This window comes from Pangasianodon hypophthalmus, chromosome 5 (genome assembly GCF_027358585.1).
Source record: "Pangasianodon hypophthalmus isolate fPanHyp1 chromosome 5, fPanHyp1.pri, whole genome shotgun sequence".
Classification (NCBI taxonomy): Eukaryota; Metazoa; Chordata; class Actinopteri; order Siluriformes; family Pangasiidae; genus Pangasianodon; species Pangasianodon hypophthalmus.
Genome location: NC_069714.1, coordinates 23,995,153 through 24,012,619, shown reverse-complemented (window position 1 = coordinate 24,012,619; position 17,467 = coordinate 23,995,153). Strand labels below are relative to the sequence as shown.

General features: G+C 37.4%; 1 protein-coding gene across 3 annotated transcripts in view; it reads left to right on the top strand.

Annotated features, from left to right (window-relative positions):
• LOC113524760 (hyccin 2) overlaps positions 1-17,467 on the top strand; it is a 70,689-nt gene that overhangs the window by 14,778 nt on the left and 38,444 nt on the right. For all 3 annotated transcript variants that reach the window (XM_053234466.1, XM_053234465.1, XM_026911129.3), the window contains exon 2: positions 14,944-15,031. The gene's annotated coding sequence lies outside the window, so the exon portion shown is untranslated. The remainder of the gene's footprint in view (positions 1-14,943; positions 15,032-17,467) is intronic.

Genomic DNA, 17,467 nt, shown 5'->3' with positions numbered 1-17,467 from the left:
TACCTTATGTTTGTTTTTTTGTTTTTTTTTTGTTCCCCCCTAAAAGTTGATTGGGCACCAATCTGTAGTTCAGCACTTCAGTTTTAGACAAAATAACAATCTTAGTCTGAAATATTCTATAAAATGTGTAGCAGCAGTGGCTTTAAAAAACAAATTATAGCTTTAATATAAGAGAAGTTTAAATATGTAAAAACACATGTAGGCTACTTTGATTGTGTAATGTGGCTGAATCACAAATTGTATGCACTCCATGTAGGGCACTATGTAGGGTGTTGAAGCAGTTCTGCCTTCAACACCACAATATACAACCTACACATTAACAAACACCTAATACACACCAGGCTGACTTTTCCCGCTTGTCCTTTAGTCACATCTGAGCTCTGCTTCCATCCGTGCCTTTTAGCAGGGCTATTTCTGCCATGACAAGCACACTGAAATCAGCAGAGGGAAGAGAAATGGAATCGACACTGAGGGAGAGAGTGAGAGTGGGAGTGCGATACAGAAATAGAGAGAGAGAGTTCTACTAGAGCCTGTGACCTGCCCGGAGTTCAATAATTGATGGCTCAGTGGATGGTAGACACCGAGGCTGACCTTGAAATGCTTCCAGGCCGAGTTGTGGCAGCGTGGAGCTGGTGAGCTGGACCTGATTTCTGCCTTTCCCATTTCTTAAGGGAGATCTGCATTAATCTTTTCACAGAAGTGAAAATATGCAGGAATAGAAATGCAGAATAAATTTGTAGTAGTGACTTCCACACACTTGAACGAGTTGCTACACTCATTTTCAAGTGTGTAAATCTATTTATTTATTTATTTATTTATTTATTTATTACTCAGTCCTTTGGCTAGCTGACTCTATATTTTTTGTTTTATTTATTTATATATTTATTTGTTTAACTATTTAACTACTTTGTTTCTTTCTTAATTAAAGTCCTCCTTTTATTGAATATATATTTTTTTGTTTTATATGTTTTCTTGTAATATTTTATTTCTATAAAACACTTTGTGTTGCATTTTATGTGTGAAAAGTTCTATACGGTGTATTCTTCTTCTTATTAATATTAATATTAATATTATTCCTCTTATTGTTATTAATATTAAGCAACTACAGGTATTTTTAATGTGGTTAATTGGTCATAATTGATGATAATGTAATGCTGGTCCACCAACAAGAGTTGCTCATTCCAATTATAAGGAAATACTCAAAGAAAAAACCTCATGGATACACAAGTATTGAAGCCATTCCTGAACTCATGAGGTTCTAAAAAAAAAAAGATTTTTAGCTTTTCCTGCATGTCCTTGTGTACCACAGACTTCACCCTGATCCAGACACACCAGTGCTAGTAATGAGGTTGAATTGAATTTCAAGTGAGCTGTTATGGATTGTGCTTTTCCATGAGGCCAGTCCTGTGGGGGATATTTGGTGCCGGTTCAATAGGGCTTTTACTGATTGCTGTGTGCTAATTGAAAAAAGCACTCACTCCCAAAATGAGATCTGTTTAGTGCATTCAGTTATTCTGACTTGAACTTACTTGTCTGTGTAAGCAGTTTGATGTTTTTAAACTTAAGTCTCAAATAGAGCAGTGCCAATTTTCTCTTGGAGATGGAGTTAATGGGTGGAGACTTCCTGTGTGATTTTCTATTTTGGGATATCTGTGGCAATTGGGCAAAAGAATTCTGTATATATGGTGCATAAGCCTGATTAAAGCAGAGGAGAATGTGATGTTCTGCTTACTGTTACTGTTAATGCCCAGTCCAGTCCGTTACCTGTCTTGGGTTTGTTTTTAACCAGTTAATAAACTACACAAATAGAGGTTTTAAAGTATTATTATTAGGCAAGAGACAGAATTTCATTGTCCTGAATATCATGATACAAAAATACTGGCGAGATTAATTTTGCTTTTCTGTGGTGTATCGTGATATTTCCGTTTAAAAAAAAAAGCAGAGGTAGTAGCATACAGAGAGCAAAGTTTGTGAGTGGGAGCCTAACTGCCTCAAAGCATACTTACTTAACAGTCCAAAAAGTTAAGCTAATCAGAAGGAAGTGCTGTATCAAACGCAAGATCCATGTTAACTGGGTGTGAAAAAAAAAAAAAACAGCCCGTAGTGCACTATAGATCAACATTTTCATACAATCCAGAATTCCCAGCAGATCCGTCACATAGCCATGCGAAGGGTAGTTACCATAAACAACTGTATATACGTGCACTCCGGTTTCCACCATGGCTGGTTTGGTTTAATTCAATTCAATTCAGTTCAATTTTATTTGTACAGCGCTTTTAACAATGGACATTGACACAAAGCAGCTTTACAGAAATAAATGGACTCACAAAAAATATATTGTAAATATGTGAATTTATCCCTGTGAATTTATCCCGATTGAGCAAGCCAGAGGCGACGGTGGCAAGGAAAAACTCCCTGAGATGATATGAGGAAGAAACCGTGAGAGGAACCAGGCTCAAGGGGAATCCATCCTCATCCGGGTGACACTGGATAATGCAATTATAAATAAATCCCTTCTTTAATTGTGTACTATATGGACAAATAGTGCAATTGTGCAACCAATAAATTCATCACAGTTTTTGCAAGAAGTCCGACTGGTTAAAATCTATCCACTGTCCACTGATGGAGACCTGAGTACAAAGGTGCTCGTGGCAACCGCAGCCACAAAGCCACTACAGCAATCGCAGTCCCAAGCCATTACAGTATAGCTCCCCATATGTGATCCCCAAGCCATCTCCACAGCCCCCAGGTGGCACCATCCCCAGCAATCCAAATGGTTCTTCGGGCCGTCCATATGGGGCCGCCCCCAGCAGCAGCGAGCGAACTCAACCGATGAGAACTCCAACCAGAAGTAGGGCATCAGGATGGGTCAGGCAGCGAGGAGGAGCAGAAGGGGCATCAGGATGGGTCAGGCAGCGAGGAGGAGCAGAAGGGGCATCAGGATGGGTCAGGCAGCGAGGTGGAGCAGAAGGGGCATCAGGATGGGTCAGGCAGCAAGGAGGAGTAGAAGGGGCATCAGGATGGGTCAGGCAGCGAGGAGGAGCAGAAGGGGCATCAGGATGGGTCAGGCAGCGAGGAGGAGTAGAAGGGGCATCAGGATGGGTCAGGCAGCGAGGAGGAGCAGAAGGAGCATCAGGATGGGTCAGGCAGCAAGGAGGAGCAGAAGGGGCATCAGGATGGGTCAGGCAGCGAGGAGGAGCAGAAGGGGCATCAGGATGGGTCAGGCAGCGAGGAGGAGTAGAAGGGGTCAGGATCACTGGCATCTCAGAAGTAGCATGTGTAGCTCGACAGAGAGTGAGGGAGAGAGAGAGATGGAGAGAGAGGGAGAGATTGTTAGGTAAGCTTTTGTCCTCTAATGGTTAAGGACAATGTATTTTGCGTGCAGAGTGCAAGCAGAGACTCCGGCAAGACTAGCTATGACAGCATAACTAAAAGGGAGAGCCAGAAGCTAACACAGACATGAGGGCACCCTGGGACATAAAGCAGCCAGTCACTCCTCCGTCGACAAACCTGAGTGAGCGTGTGAGAGTGGGGGGGAGGCGACAGCATCCAAACATCCCAGTTCACCACAACACACTATGACTGTGAACCCTCCATACCTGCCCCTGTACCTAAGAAAAAACTATTCACAAAAGGCTTGACTAAACAGTCTGAAATGCAGGTTAAAATTTCCCCCTGTGTGCTGTGCTTGATGTGAGTCACACTCATGTCTAAAAATGATTCAGAAGCACGTTGTATGTTGTGCTGGCAGTGGCGTAACCAGAAACTAATTTCAGAGGTATGAGGCAATACACAAAATAAAGTCGCAATTGTTTTGTATAAATAAATTGGTAAGTGTGACGCACTCGCGCATTTAAGGTGGATGTCAGACAGCCGTAGGAGTGGTGATGACACAATTTTTTTATTTAAACATTTATGGCAAAATCTACCATCAAACCATTATTTGTGTCAATCATGTCACATGAAGCCTGTATCGGGATATGTCTCATATCTCGGCGTTAGTGTATCCTCTCATGCCGAATTATTATGACTTGGTGGCACAGTGGTGCAGCGGGGCTTGCTTGTGACTCAGGGTTTGAGGTTTGATCCTATACTCAGATTTCACATGATGTCAGGGTTTCCTGTAGGAACTTCAGTTTCCTCCCAAGTCCTGAAAGCATGCCGGTAGATTCATTGACCCCTTCAGTTGTCCCTCAATGAGTGTTAATGAGTGTGTGTAGAAGTCTGGCTTGCAGAACTAGTGATTCCCTTATTCTCTGGTCATGGGCTATGCATTAAGGTCACACTCTGCATTTGTGCGCAAGTGTTAAAGATGAAGTCTGCATGTTTAAACTATTATGAGTTAACTGAACCTGGACAGCAGATTAGACATTTGAGTATGTTCCTGTCAAAGTCTTCAGAAATCGCTGAGTGAGTAAATGTGGCGCTGGTCAATAATGCAGTGAATTTTTCGACTGAGTCGTGCTAAGGTAGATCTGTTAGTACTTGTGTGTGTGTGTGTGTGTGTGTGTGTGTGAAGCGGCATATTTTTGGTAGTCCCAATAATTACCCATGCATTCTAAAATGATTCAATCTTTTAAAAATCCCCTGAGTGTACTATTTAGGTCAGGGGTTGTCAGCTGGTGTAATATACACACAGCAATACAATGGTGGAAATGTCACCACATGTGGTTTACAGATCTCCTTTATACATCCGTTCCTTGTTTTAAATAGTCTTGTTAACGCCTGTCTGAGTCACGCTGTTACTCTTTACAGGCACTTTTTGTAGACTTGGAATTAGCTTCTCTACTGACTAGCAAACATTTTTAATTAGACAAACTTCCTCACCCTTTCTCACTTACTTGTATACCGATGTGAAATCCCACTGAGATGGAATGCCATTACTCTAATGGACTTCTTTTGTATCTAGTCTTAACGCTATGTTATGGCTCTTATCCTCGCAGTACCATGTATATGGATTAATTCAACCCAGTCTCACAGAAATTCCAGTCTCACAGTTCATCTGCAGCTTATATGCAGCAGCGTCTATATGATGAATATCAACGTTCTGTCACAAACATATGATATACACTCCTGGGCAAAAAAAAAAAAAAAAAAGGGCCAAATATTATTAAATGTATTTTTTTTATTACTTTTATTTTTATTTAGTTCAATATACAAGATAACAACAAAGCCAAACAGATGAGGTTACCATTTCTATAACATTTACAGTTTACTTAGCTGAGGATGTCTTTATATTCTTTATATATCAACCACTTTTCCCAGTCCGTTCTAAAAGCACTTCTTTTCATCTTTAACGTATATGTAAGTTCTTCCATCACCAGGATTTCTTCAACAATCTCAAACCACTGTTTACAATTCAAAGTGATGTCTTTAAGCCAATTCCTAGTTACAGTCTTTTTACATGCCACAAGAAGAGTCTTACATAAATATTGGTCGCTTTTAGGTTCTATGCCTTTAATATTTCCCATAAGCAAAAATAAAGAGGTTCTGGGTGTTCTATATCCAAGCACTTCAGACATAACTACCTGCACATCATCCCAAAAAGATTGGATTTTCTCACAACTCCAAAATATATGTGTGTGGTCTGCTTCTAACTGTCCACACTGTCTCCAGCAAACCTGCTGCCTGGAGCAAAATGGCAAAATATTAAGCTTTTAATGGTCTTAACAACAAATCATTGATCAGGAATGGTCAGGCCCAATTTTTTTTTTTTTTTTTTTGCCCCGGAGTGTATATCGACTTTTACCCAAATGATCTGTGTGCCACATTTTGCACCAATGTAATTTAACCACACCCTCCTCTACCACTACACTATTTGAGTATTACTTGTTTTTTTTTTTTTTTTTTTAAATATAATTGCATCATTTAGCAATCCTTTAGTAATGTTTGTGTAAGCCAAACCAAACTGAAATATTCATTGGACGCACATTTCCAGAATGCATTACAGCTATATGAGTTACAGCAGAGACTCTGGTCATGACAGCAGTATTAGCATGAACGTTGAAGCTTTGAAAGAGGGTCTGTTTGAGCAGATTGTATAGATGATGTGGTGAGAGAGCGGGACAGACTAAAACACTGCTGCATCGCTCTCTTTAAGTAAAGATGATGCAAGGACTACTAATGGTGCCACTAACTGCAGTTAGTCAAATGGCATTTTTCCTTTAAGCTAGGAAAAACAAATCCTTTAAAATTTTCCTTTAAATGGTGTGCTTACCCTTCTAAAGCCATTAGCTCATCATTATGTTGTCAGCATGTGAATGCATACTGTTATCAGCAGGGATTTGTCATCAGTCAGGTATGCATGCCTGCTACGTCATTACTTTTGTTCACCTGTGTTTGGTCAGTGATTATGGGGTCACATTATGTCCTGATGAGTGAAGTGCAATAAACAGGAAGCTATGGCATGTGTCCCAGTGCTGCGACGAGTCGACTTCCAGAGGAAAGTGGCCCTCGAAAAGTAGTTCTTTGTTCTCCGCTTCATTAGGCTTAGCCACAAATAACCAACAATGAGACCGGCGTCGATCAAGCTGCTTTTGTATTTGAGTATGGAAAGTACAAAGCTGGGTGGGCTGCCACATCGTGCACACAATACCTTCAGTTTTTTGCAGTTACTTTTCCTTTCTTCTAAACTGAGACTTTTTTAAAAAGGTAATGATAGAATGAAATGGGCAGAAAGGTCCCTTGGCAGTGACCAGAGAAAGAGACGTCACTATCGACATTCGGAGAAGCCATCCATGTTTTATTTAGAGATTGTTTGAAGGCTAGAATGAAAGGAATAAGAAGCAATTGTCTGTTTTTCCTCTTCACCAACATATCAGAAAGAAGTTAACTCTTATACTTGCCTACTTTGTGGTACTATTTTGTGATACGATTTTTTTTAAACAACTTCAGTAGATTGCAATAAGAATAATAGTGTTCTCTTCAGTTCTGAAATGTGTAATGTGATGCCAATATATTTAACACTGAAAAGGTGAAAAAAAAAGAAATCTGTAAAAATGTAAAATTTTATAGTTTTACAAAAATGAACATCAAATCAGCTGATTCAAGTCTGTTTGAAACAAATCTTTTTTAAATTATTTTTTAATATTATTTATTAAAATATATCACAATATCTCAGAAAAAAATATTGTAGTGTAATTTTATCACAATATTGATATTACACTCCTGGGCAAAAAAAGGGGCAAGTATTAAGCTTTTAATGGTCTTAACAACAAATCGTTGGTCAGGAAATTAGCAAGAATTAAACAGATGCACTCCTGAGAGCTCCTGTGCCTCCATTTTACTCGTTTACTTTTGCTGCAGTGAAGTGATGGCAGAAAAGCTAGAAACAGGGACATTCACTGTAGCAAAGATAAAATCATGATAATGATTAAAATGTTTGTAAAATGCAAATGTCTGGGTGTACAAAATTTTCCAAAAATATCTTCTGGGCTATTTTTTTTTTCTTAAAAATCTGCCACACCTGATTCAGCCCATCAAGGGCCACAAGACTTAAACATTTAAAGAAATCAAAGGGAAAAGCTTCGCATACTAACTTCCTTTATCTGTTTGTTTAATTCTTGCTAATTTCCTATGAACCAATGATTTGTTGTTAAGGCCATTAAAAGCTTAATATTTTGCCATTTTGGGCTTGGCCCATTTTTTTGCCCAGGAGTGTATTCAAACATATCACTCAGCCCTGCATCTTACCATGTGGTGTATACACTTAAAAAAAACTGAGAATTAACTGGTGTTAATGGGTGGATTTCAAGAGGCAAGTATGGGTGCCCAAATGATCCAAATTAGTATATTTTGATGTAGAAATATAGACTCCGTATAGTGCGTATTTGTTGTCAATCTGTAATATTCTGGTGTGAAAGTAAGGGCTGGTATAAAAATGGCAGTTTTACACCAAATATATCTGTCTGTCTATCTTTCTATCTATCTATCTATCTATCTATCTATCTATCTATCTATTGTGTGTTTGTGTGTGTGTGGTGTATGTGTTCTGTTTTATATGGCGCCATTTCAATTTGTCCTTATTGAATTCTAGTCTTATTTGTCTAAATTTATGAATTTCATTATATGAAAATCATTATATGAAATGACAGCATTTAAAAAAGTTTCATTTAATTCATACATGTGGTTGAAATAAATAAACTCGACAGCATAATCTGTTTATAAAATTGCAGTAACTCACTATCAGTTATATAATTTATACATAGATTTCCAAGCTCAGGAGCTCTTGTAGAATACAAAAGGTTTTCTGAATGAACAGGATCCTCATGAGTACCACATTTCTTGTGTAAATGCCCTTGAGAATGATTTACGTTTGTATCCAGTTGCCCATTGTGTGTGCTTGAGCCTCTAATTTTAAAGTATTGGGAAGAAAGAGTGATGTAACGTCATGAGCCATCTAACTGCCCTAGATTCATGAATGGAAAAGTGCTATTTCATTTTGTTATCTGTGTTCAGTATTATCTTGTGCAGAATCTGGCTGAGTTAATGTTGTGGCTTCGTTACCGAGCACAGCGTGTAAGTGGCTCTGGTTGAAGATATCACTCAAATATGGGTCTATTTTGGCCTTGTGGTTTTTCATGGGAGCTGTTACTGATCTGCTCTCATATCTGACTGCTCGTATGGCATGTTTGACCTCATTACTAATGTTTATCCATTTCCTGTTTCCTTCCTTTTCTTTCCAGGGGATTAGTCTTAAAAGAGCAATCTCTTGAACACTTTTTTTGAGCTGTATTTTTAGAAAAATCTGCGTTTGGGGGGAAAAAAAAAAAAGGGAGCTAGTTTTCTGGCCGTTCTGTTTGGCTTGAGGGATGAGCGTGCTTTAAGTGGATCAGATTAGCGGCAGAAGTTTAATAGGATTTTCCAAATGATCTGCATTCAGTCACGTCAGAGATTGCGTAGCTTGGGATGCGAAAACCCCCTGTTTGACAAACAGGTTTATTTTATTGAATTTCTTTTTCTAATTACTTGCTGGGGAGGAAAAATCTGTCCCAAGCAGATTTCAGATCCATGCTATTTGTTTTCAGGTCCATTTCATGGAAAAATGCAAAACAAACATACTACACTCTCATTGCTATAACTATAGCGCAAGTTCCTTATTCAGTGTCCATCCACCTGAGGCACTACGCACATCACCTGATCTGGTTGTCGGTAGACAGATGTTTACTAGATGGATTAATTAGCTTGCGTGGGTGATAGATGATCTTTTCAGAATCAGTAATGCACAGGTATGACGCAACAGAGCAACATATCAAGACAGGATAAAGATGCTAGCCAAATGCTAGCTAATAACATCTTTTATGTACATTTAAGCGTAAGACGATAAGATAGTAGCAGGAATTGCCGATAGATTCCATCCATCTTGATGGCTGATGTCGGACAATTTAAATGTCCGTAGGAAAGCGTGGTGTCAGCAGCTTTAAGACTGACACTAATATATTGTATTTATCTCCTAATGTGTTTCGTTTTCTCCTTTTTTGTAGCCTTTTAGGAACATTAATACCCTATAGTGCCTGATTTACATTAGATACCACTGCTAAATTAGCCACATTAGCTACCACCACAAAGAAATACCACCTCTTCACATCTTATATTTTTGCACCATCACTTATAAATGCTGTTATTTTAATTAGGGATTCACTTATCAACTTTTATTCACTAAATATTTATACCTGTATTCACGTGTACAATCTGTGTCTGTCAGTCAACATCACAAATATTCATAGAATAAAATAAGTGAAAATCTAATCTAATCCAATACAATCCAGCATCACAGGTCAATACTGACCCTGTGAAGATACTACATCCCTAATTCCCTTTCCTTTTGCCTGCTCACGCCCAGTACAAGCTGCTATAATTAACTGAAGTTTTTTTTTTTTAATTAAATTTTTCACTGCACCATAATACTAAGCTAAGCCATCTTTCCAGCCAAAACATTGTCTTGTTTGAAATGTATTATAGCTCGACCACATCACTGCAGGCTCCAGATTAATGCACCCGCAGCGCTTTGGAAACATCTGCCAAGAATCCATTAGGCAAACTCTAAAATGAAGTTGTTTTTTTTTCTTTCTTATTAGACAGCGGTGCCAGATTTTAACATTTTTCTTACTTGGGTTTTAGAGAAGTGTGTGTCTGTTCAATGCAAGCTCTTGTCTCTCTTGTCTCCTTGTTGTGGAAAAAAAAGCAAAGCCTTCCTACAGTGCATGACTCATTTCAGATGACTCTGCTGTTTTTAAATGAAAATTACAGCCTCTAAGGCAACAAGTGCTCTGAAGGATAAAGGAACATCTTTTAGTGCTGATATGCTAATAGTATTACTTTTCCCTCCTTCATTCTTACTCAGATGTGACTGATTTCATCAGTGGTGTTTTAAGCACAATCAGGCCACAAAAATAACTATTATATTATACACTGCCTGGCCAAAAAAAAAGTCGCACAATCTAATATTTTGTTGCACTTCTATTTAGCTTTGATTACTGCACATATTCATCCTGGCATTGTTTCAACAACCTTATGCAACTTCACAACATTTATTTCCATTCAGGGTTGCATTAATTTTTCGCTGAGATCTTGCATTGAGGACAGGAGAGTCTAACCACTCCATAAAGTCTTCTCCAGCACATCCCAAAGACTTTCAATGGGGTTGAGGTCAGGACTCTGTGGTGGCCAATTCATGTGTGAAAATGATTCCTCATGCTCCCTGAACGACTCTTTCACAAGTTAAGCCTGATGAATCTTAGCATTTTCATCCTGGAATATGCCTGTGCCGTCAGGGAAGAAAAAGTCCGTTGACGGGATAACCTGGTCATTCAGTACATTCAGGTGCTCAGCTGACTTCATTTTATTGCTGCACAATGAGGCTGAGCCTCGACCTGACCAACTGATGCAACCCCAGATCATAACACTGCCTCCAGAGGCTTGTACAGTAGGCACTATGCATGACGGGTGAATCACTTCATGCATTTCCCTTCTTACCCTGACACGCCCATTGCTTTGGAATAGGGTAAGTCTGATTTTATCAGACCACATGATCTTTTTCCATTGCTCCACAGTCCAGTCTTTATGCTCCCTAGCAAATTGAAGTCATTTTTTCTGATTAGCCTCACTAACAAATGGCTTTCTTGTGGCCACACAGCTGTTTAGTCCCAATCCTGTAAGTTCTCATCACACTGTGCGTGTGGAAATGCTCTTACTTTCACTATTAAACATAGCTGTGAATTCTCCTGTCGATTTTTTTACGAAGCGACATCACCAAGCATTTTAAAGATCTCCGATCACGATCATTCAAGATTTTTTTCCGACTACATTTCTGCTGTAAAGTTGACGGTTCACCACTATCCTTCCAGGCTTTAATAATGCACTGGACATTTCATAACCCAGTTCCAGTGATTTCCGCAATCTCCTTAGTTGTTTTCTTTGCTTGATGCAGGCCAACAATTTTCCCCTTCAGTAACATCTTTTCCACGACCATGGGATACGTAATCTGCCATGGTTATTTAATAAATGAGAAGCTACACACTGCATCAGTTAAGGTTAAAAGAACTGTTGCCAGCTGAAACATATTAATCACTGCAGTAATGATCCAATCATAGGCTCTTAAGTATTTGCTTATTTAAACCCAAACAGCAACCTTTTTTTTGGCCAGGCAGTGTATATTGCGGAGAATTTTGCAGATCCCATCCACTATTAGGCTTAGAGACGTCAGGATGCAGCGTCTTATGGGTGAGGCGCCATTTTTAAGCCAGCTTAGTTCAGGAGTTTTCATACAAACTGACTGTGCAGGTCATTATGCTGGGTGGTTGTTGTTGTATTCTTGTTGCAACCTGCCACATATACCTGCCTGATAGCTGTGCTAAAAAATCAACAATGGATTATAAAATCTAGAGAAGCAAACTTTCAGAGGTAATGTAAAAGAATGGTATTTTATACATTATATTGGCATTTTTCACATTTCAGTGGATATTAAGGAAATACTGGATTCATGTGATTATTGGTTGGGCTCTGTAAAATCTTCCTATGTACAAAAAAATAATTTGCACAAGTGGTTTTAAATGGTCTTCTTCATTTAAATGGTCTAGAGCCTGTGCCCATTTTATACTCAGACTCCTGTTGTTCTAGCCCATCCACCTCAAGGTCACGTCTTCTGCTTTCTGAGATGCTTTTCAGCTCACCGTGGTTGTAAAGAGTGGTTAGACTTACTGTAACTCAAACCAGTCTGGCCATTCTCTTATGACCTCTTCAAAAAGGCATTTTTCCTCCAACAGAACTCACTGGATGTTTTTTTTTTGTATGTTTTATTTTCGCACCACTCTGTCGAAACTCTAGAGACTGCTGTGTGTGAAAATCGCAGAAGATCAGCACTTTCTGAAATACTCAAACCAGCCCGTCTGGCACCAACCACCATGCCACATTCAAAGTCTCAGAGATCACACTTTACATCAAACATCAGAATGAGAATAAACATTACCTGAAACTCTTGACCTTGATCTTGATGATTTTATGCAACACACTTCTGATTGGCTGATTGGATTATAGCATGAATGAGCAGGTGTACAAGTGTTATTAATAAAGTAGCTAGTGAGTCTATGCTTACATGTTTAAACATACAATATATTGCTAAAAATAGGGACTCGAGCCACAAACAAGATATGATGATATCTGGAAACGTAACAGGACGCAACATATCCGGATCATTACTCCACACTGTTTGGCAGTTGATATGGATCCACATGGTCATTAAGATTAATTTTATCCGTATGCTTTTTCTTGACAGTCCTCTGGAGTTTACGATCCCTTCACCTTTGTTTCGCTTTTAAGCATGACACGTCCTCAAAACCACAATAAAACAGCAATCTCTTGCTGTGCCTGTGACGTACTTGTAGTGTGTGAACAAAGAACTAACCCTACCAAAATGGTGGAACAGTCCAGTAATGCAGCATGACGTGACGTCAGTTCGCAAGCTCTACTGACATTTTATATGTCACTCTGGGGAAAAAAAGCGTCAACAAAATGACTGAATGTAAATGCAATGTACATGTAAACAACATAATACTTACAACCTCTAGTTTTCTGTGTCAGTGTATATGTGAAAATGGCAGCGTGCCATGTGTCAATATGGAAAGCATGCTCACGATATAACTTAAATAATTATGCATGGTACACCTAGACATTTACATTTTAAATTTGTTCATAGGGCTCCATGTATACATACCCATACATATAGTGTATCAATGTCTACCCAAATTGCATATCATTTGTGGAATCTGCCTGTGTGTGTGTGTGTGTGTGTGTGTGTATATGTGTGTATAATCAGTTGTGTTACAGACATACCAACCAGTAAAGATATCCTATACATTCAGCCCTCTGTAACTCCCACCTCTTGTGTCTCCTTCGTTTATTGTGGTTTCCCACCCATGGTGTTGTGGGTGGTGTAATTGTAGTTTGAGCCAAAATACAGAGCTGTGCATTTCAGCAGAATTGTGTTGGCAAATATCATATACCGCAGTACTCAGTGTGTTTATGCTATTGAGAAAATGTGACAATTGGAACAATTTACGGTGGTGCAAGGCTTATATTTACTTTACAGAAGTTTACATTGGGACAGTGGCAGTTTGCCACCCGCTTCTACTCAAATTTGTATCTTGCATCAGTTAAAAAGTTTCAGCTAAGTGAGTAAATGTAAATCTTTATAGAATAAAGATTCCAATATCTATAAATACATGAATATAGGAATACAGCCCATGCTTGATTATTTATTGGACTGGTGTCAAATAGAGCAGGGCAATATGATAATATAATAAATATCATAACAAATTATCATGATATTGTTGGTATCATCAGTATGCTTATGATATTACAAACTGGAAGTAGCTGATTCAATGTTACAGAATTTTTTTTTTAAAAAAATCAGTTTCTTCAGTGATAATTTGTTTTTGTAGACATTAAATGAAAATATAATTGAACTTCAATTATATAATTTCAATTATATAATTACATAATTGCAAGGTTTTTTTCCCTTTCTGCCTGGATATTGTGATATCTTTTAATTAAATTACATTTTTTAAATCATTACAGCCTGACTGGAAGCAGCTGATGTTAAAATTTTGTACTTCATCGTTAAATGTTTTTAAATGGTACATTTTTTTTTTTTTTTTTTTTTTTTTAAATACAGATTTTATATTTTTCTCCTTTTCAGTACTGTACATAGTTATTGTAAATAAAAATGTATTTTTTGTGTAAAAATACATTTTTTGTACACAATTTTGTAGACAATTTTTTTTTTTTAATGTAGCACTACTGGACTGCTGCTGGCAATTTATTTTCAAAGCTATATATCATGGTTATATAAACGATAGGATATTTTGATCAAATTGCCCACCCATATTACTGACAAGTTTGTTTTGCTAGCACTTTATTAGTAAAGCCGTATAATCACGATACATATCATGTATTGTAGAAATGTCTTAAAGTATCGTTATATGATATGTGTTTGTCCTTTTGCCCACCCTTAGTGTCAAATACATGTAAAATTTCCACTTCCTCTGACAGCCTTCATGATAATTTAATGCTAATTCATTTTCAAATGACACACATTCACGTTGGGATGAAAGCTAAAAAATGTAATCGGCTGTCCAGAAGACGGCTTTTCTATTTATACTGGGAGTTTAGATTAGGAGAAGTGAACAGCGTCATGACTAAATCCCACTGCGCGTACACACTTCCTCGATTTTGACAGGTGCAGTGTGTTGTATTAACACATGTGATAACTATTCTTTAATCTGGACCGACTGTTATGTTTAAGACAAGCAGTTAATCCATTTTGTTTAAAACATTCCACGCTCTGAGTCCTACCCTGAGTTAAGATTTGGATTATTTCTAGTCGTGACTGAACAAGCACTCTGTCCTTCACCTGACCTGATCCATCTTTTCCCTCTATCACTACAGGTGAGCAGTGGGAGAGCAGCAGATGTCCGGCTACATGGAGGCCCGAGCTCTTCACGCACTGACGATCTGAGTATCGGGAGAGAGTGAGGTAATGGAAGAGAGTCAGATCTGGCATGGATCTCACACACGGGAGAAAAACATTTTTAGATCTGTTCACTTATTACAGAATACTTTCATGAAATAGAACCCAAAGTCATTAAAATATATGAGCTGTATCTTTGCCGTATTTGATTTAACTTGGAAGGAGGAAGTCTGAACTGGGAATTGGGTCATTTTCAAGCTTGCCGCTTTCAAAAAAAAGCAAACAAACAAAAATAAAATTAATGCCTCCATAAAAGTGCTTTGTTAGCAACAAGCTAGCCAACTAACATTAGTGATCACGAGTTTGTCATGTATTGACTTTCTCAAAACAGCAAACTTTATAGTCAGTGCTATAGATTTAGCCACCTACTGTGTCTGTTAATTGATCTAAAGTAAATCAGCAACCACGTTGACAAGCCATCATATGCATCATATGCATCATCATATACCTTCTCAACTTTCCGAGGAGGAATTCTAAGTGGCGTTTTCTTTGTTTTTCCTAGTCATGGTTTCAAGGTTACAAGCTTTAGTCAAATGCAGCATGTAGTAATCTTTAGCACTGGAGCTGATGTCAAGTGCTCTGAGCTTTGATACAGCAGCAGATCATAAACAGTTACTACCTTTAATATCAACCAGAACATTATAAAACAATTCATAAAGCCTTAATTATCCAGTTAATTCCAATCCAGTCCAGTTAGCTTGAGTGCAGATTGGTCAAATTGCAAAAAAAAAAATATATAAAAATTCAATTCAGTGCAGCGATTTTCACTGAAAATCTCATTGGAAAATATGAGTTAGTGTTAGAGCAGGTGTTATGATGTCATAAACGATAAGAACCAATCATGTTGCATTATGCAAATGCAAATGAAGGAGCACCAGTTTGCAAGGAAAAATGATTTTCTGGATATCCTGATGAAAGTAAGCATGTCTGTGTTTTTTTTTTATAGTAGGATAATGGCATTTATTATAGAACTGCTACATCAAGCAGTTTATAGATAGATAGATAGATAGATAGATAGATAGAGTACTATTAATTTTATATTACTATTTAATATTGTGTTCAAGCTACAGAGTGGGGGAAAAACATGAATGTCTTCATGAAAGTGTTTTAGCCAGCTAATATTAGTGATCATGATTTAAATTAAAATTGTTTTAATTTAATAATTAATTAGATTTTAATTAATAGTTAAATATTACGTATATTAATATTATTATTAATTAAATTAAAATACCAATATATTTTAAAGTACTAATATACTTTAATATTATAATAATAAATAATATATATTAACAGTTATGTTTTAATAATAATTTAATTATTATTTAATATAGAAAAAATATAGAAAAACAAAACAAGTTTTGGCTGACTTGAAGGTCTGCCTCTAAACATGAGTACTGTTAAATATTTAGCTCCTAGATCAGCAGGTGGAATAGGCAGGGAAATTCACCATCATGTCTTTGTGGTCATAAAAACAAGTTTGTATTGGAACAGAGAGCTGGTGATAACATTGTAGTGCTGAGATAATAAGAGCTGTTGTGCATTTCAAAAAACCCTGAACCCCAGTTTGTGGAAAGAAATGTGATATATGTTGTCATTTCCACTTAATATCTCATTATATTAACTTAATAAATTGGTATTTTGTCATTATTTTAACATTTTGTTATTTTTTTCGTGATCCTGTTAATATTTAACAGCACATAATCTATCAATGAAACTACTTTATTGAATATTAGCATATAATTCTTATTCCGTATGTTGTTTCACAGATAGTAAGTAAGCCAGAAAATTCTTGAGTGGAATTCAGTTGATACATACACACCAAATGACTGGTAATACACTTAAATGTTTTAGGTGTGCTCAAGGTTTTGACTCCTAACACTGAAATTTAGGGAAGTGAGTAATGGTCAAAGCAGTCATTTTGACTGTTTGAATTTACTTAATGCTTTATTAGCCTGAAATCACGAGATATTAAGTTGAAATAATGACATAGCACTTCAACACTTTATATGAACATCTGGACATGTGGTTCAGGGCTACCATGAGGAGATCTGATATGTACACATCTGCCTCAAAACTAGACATATAATAATGTTCATTAATAATTTAGTTAAAAGAGATCATGTATCTGCACATAAACTGGAACCCTAGCCTGTGGCTTTTACATCCTGAATGAGTGAATTTTATCGGCGCATGGGTAGTAGTTTGATTTCGCCACAGACCTGATGCTAATATGCATTAAAAGCCACAAAGCAACCAAATGACGACAGCAAGCTCAGGTGAGAGTGCTAAAGCCTGATAGCTAAAGCGAAATTAACCGCAAGTTAAAGACCCTTCGTAAATATTAATCTCTTACATATTATACTACTTCGTTAACATTAAATGAATGGGCAGGCGAAGTCTTTCCCAATTTTATGTGTGGCTTAGTCTGGAAAATCTCTGACA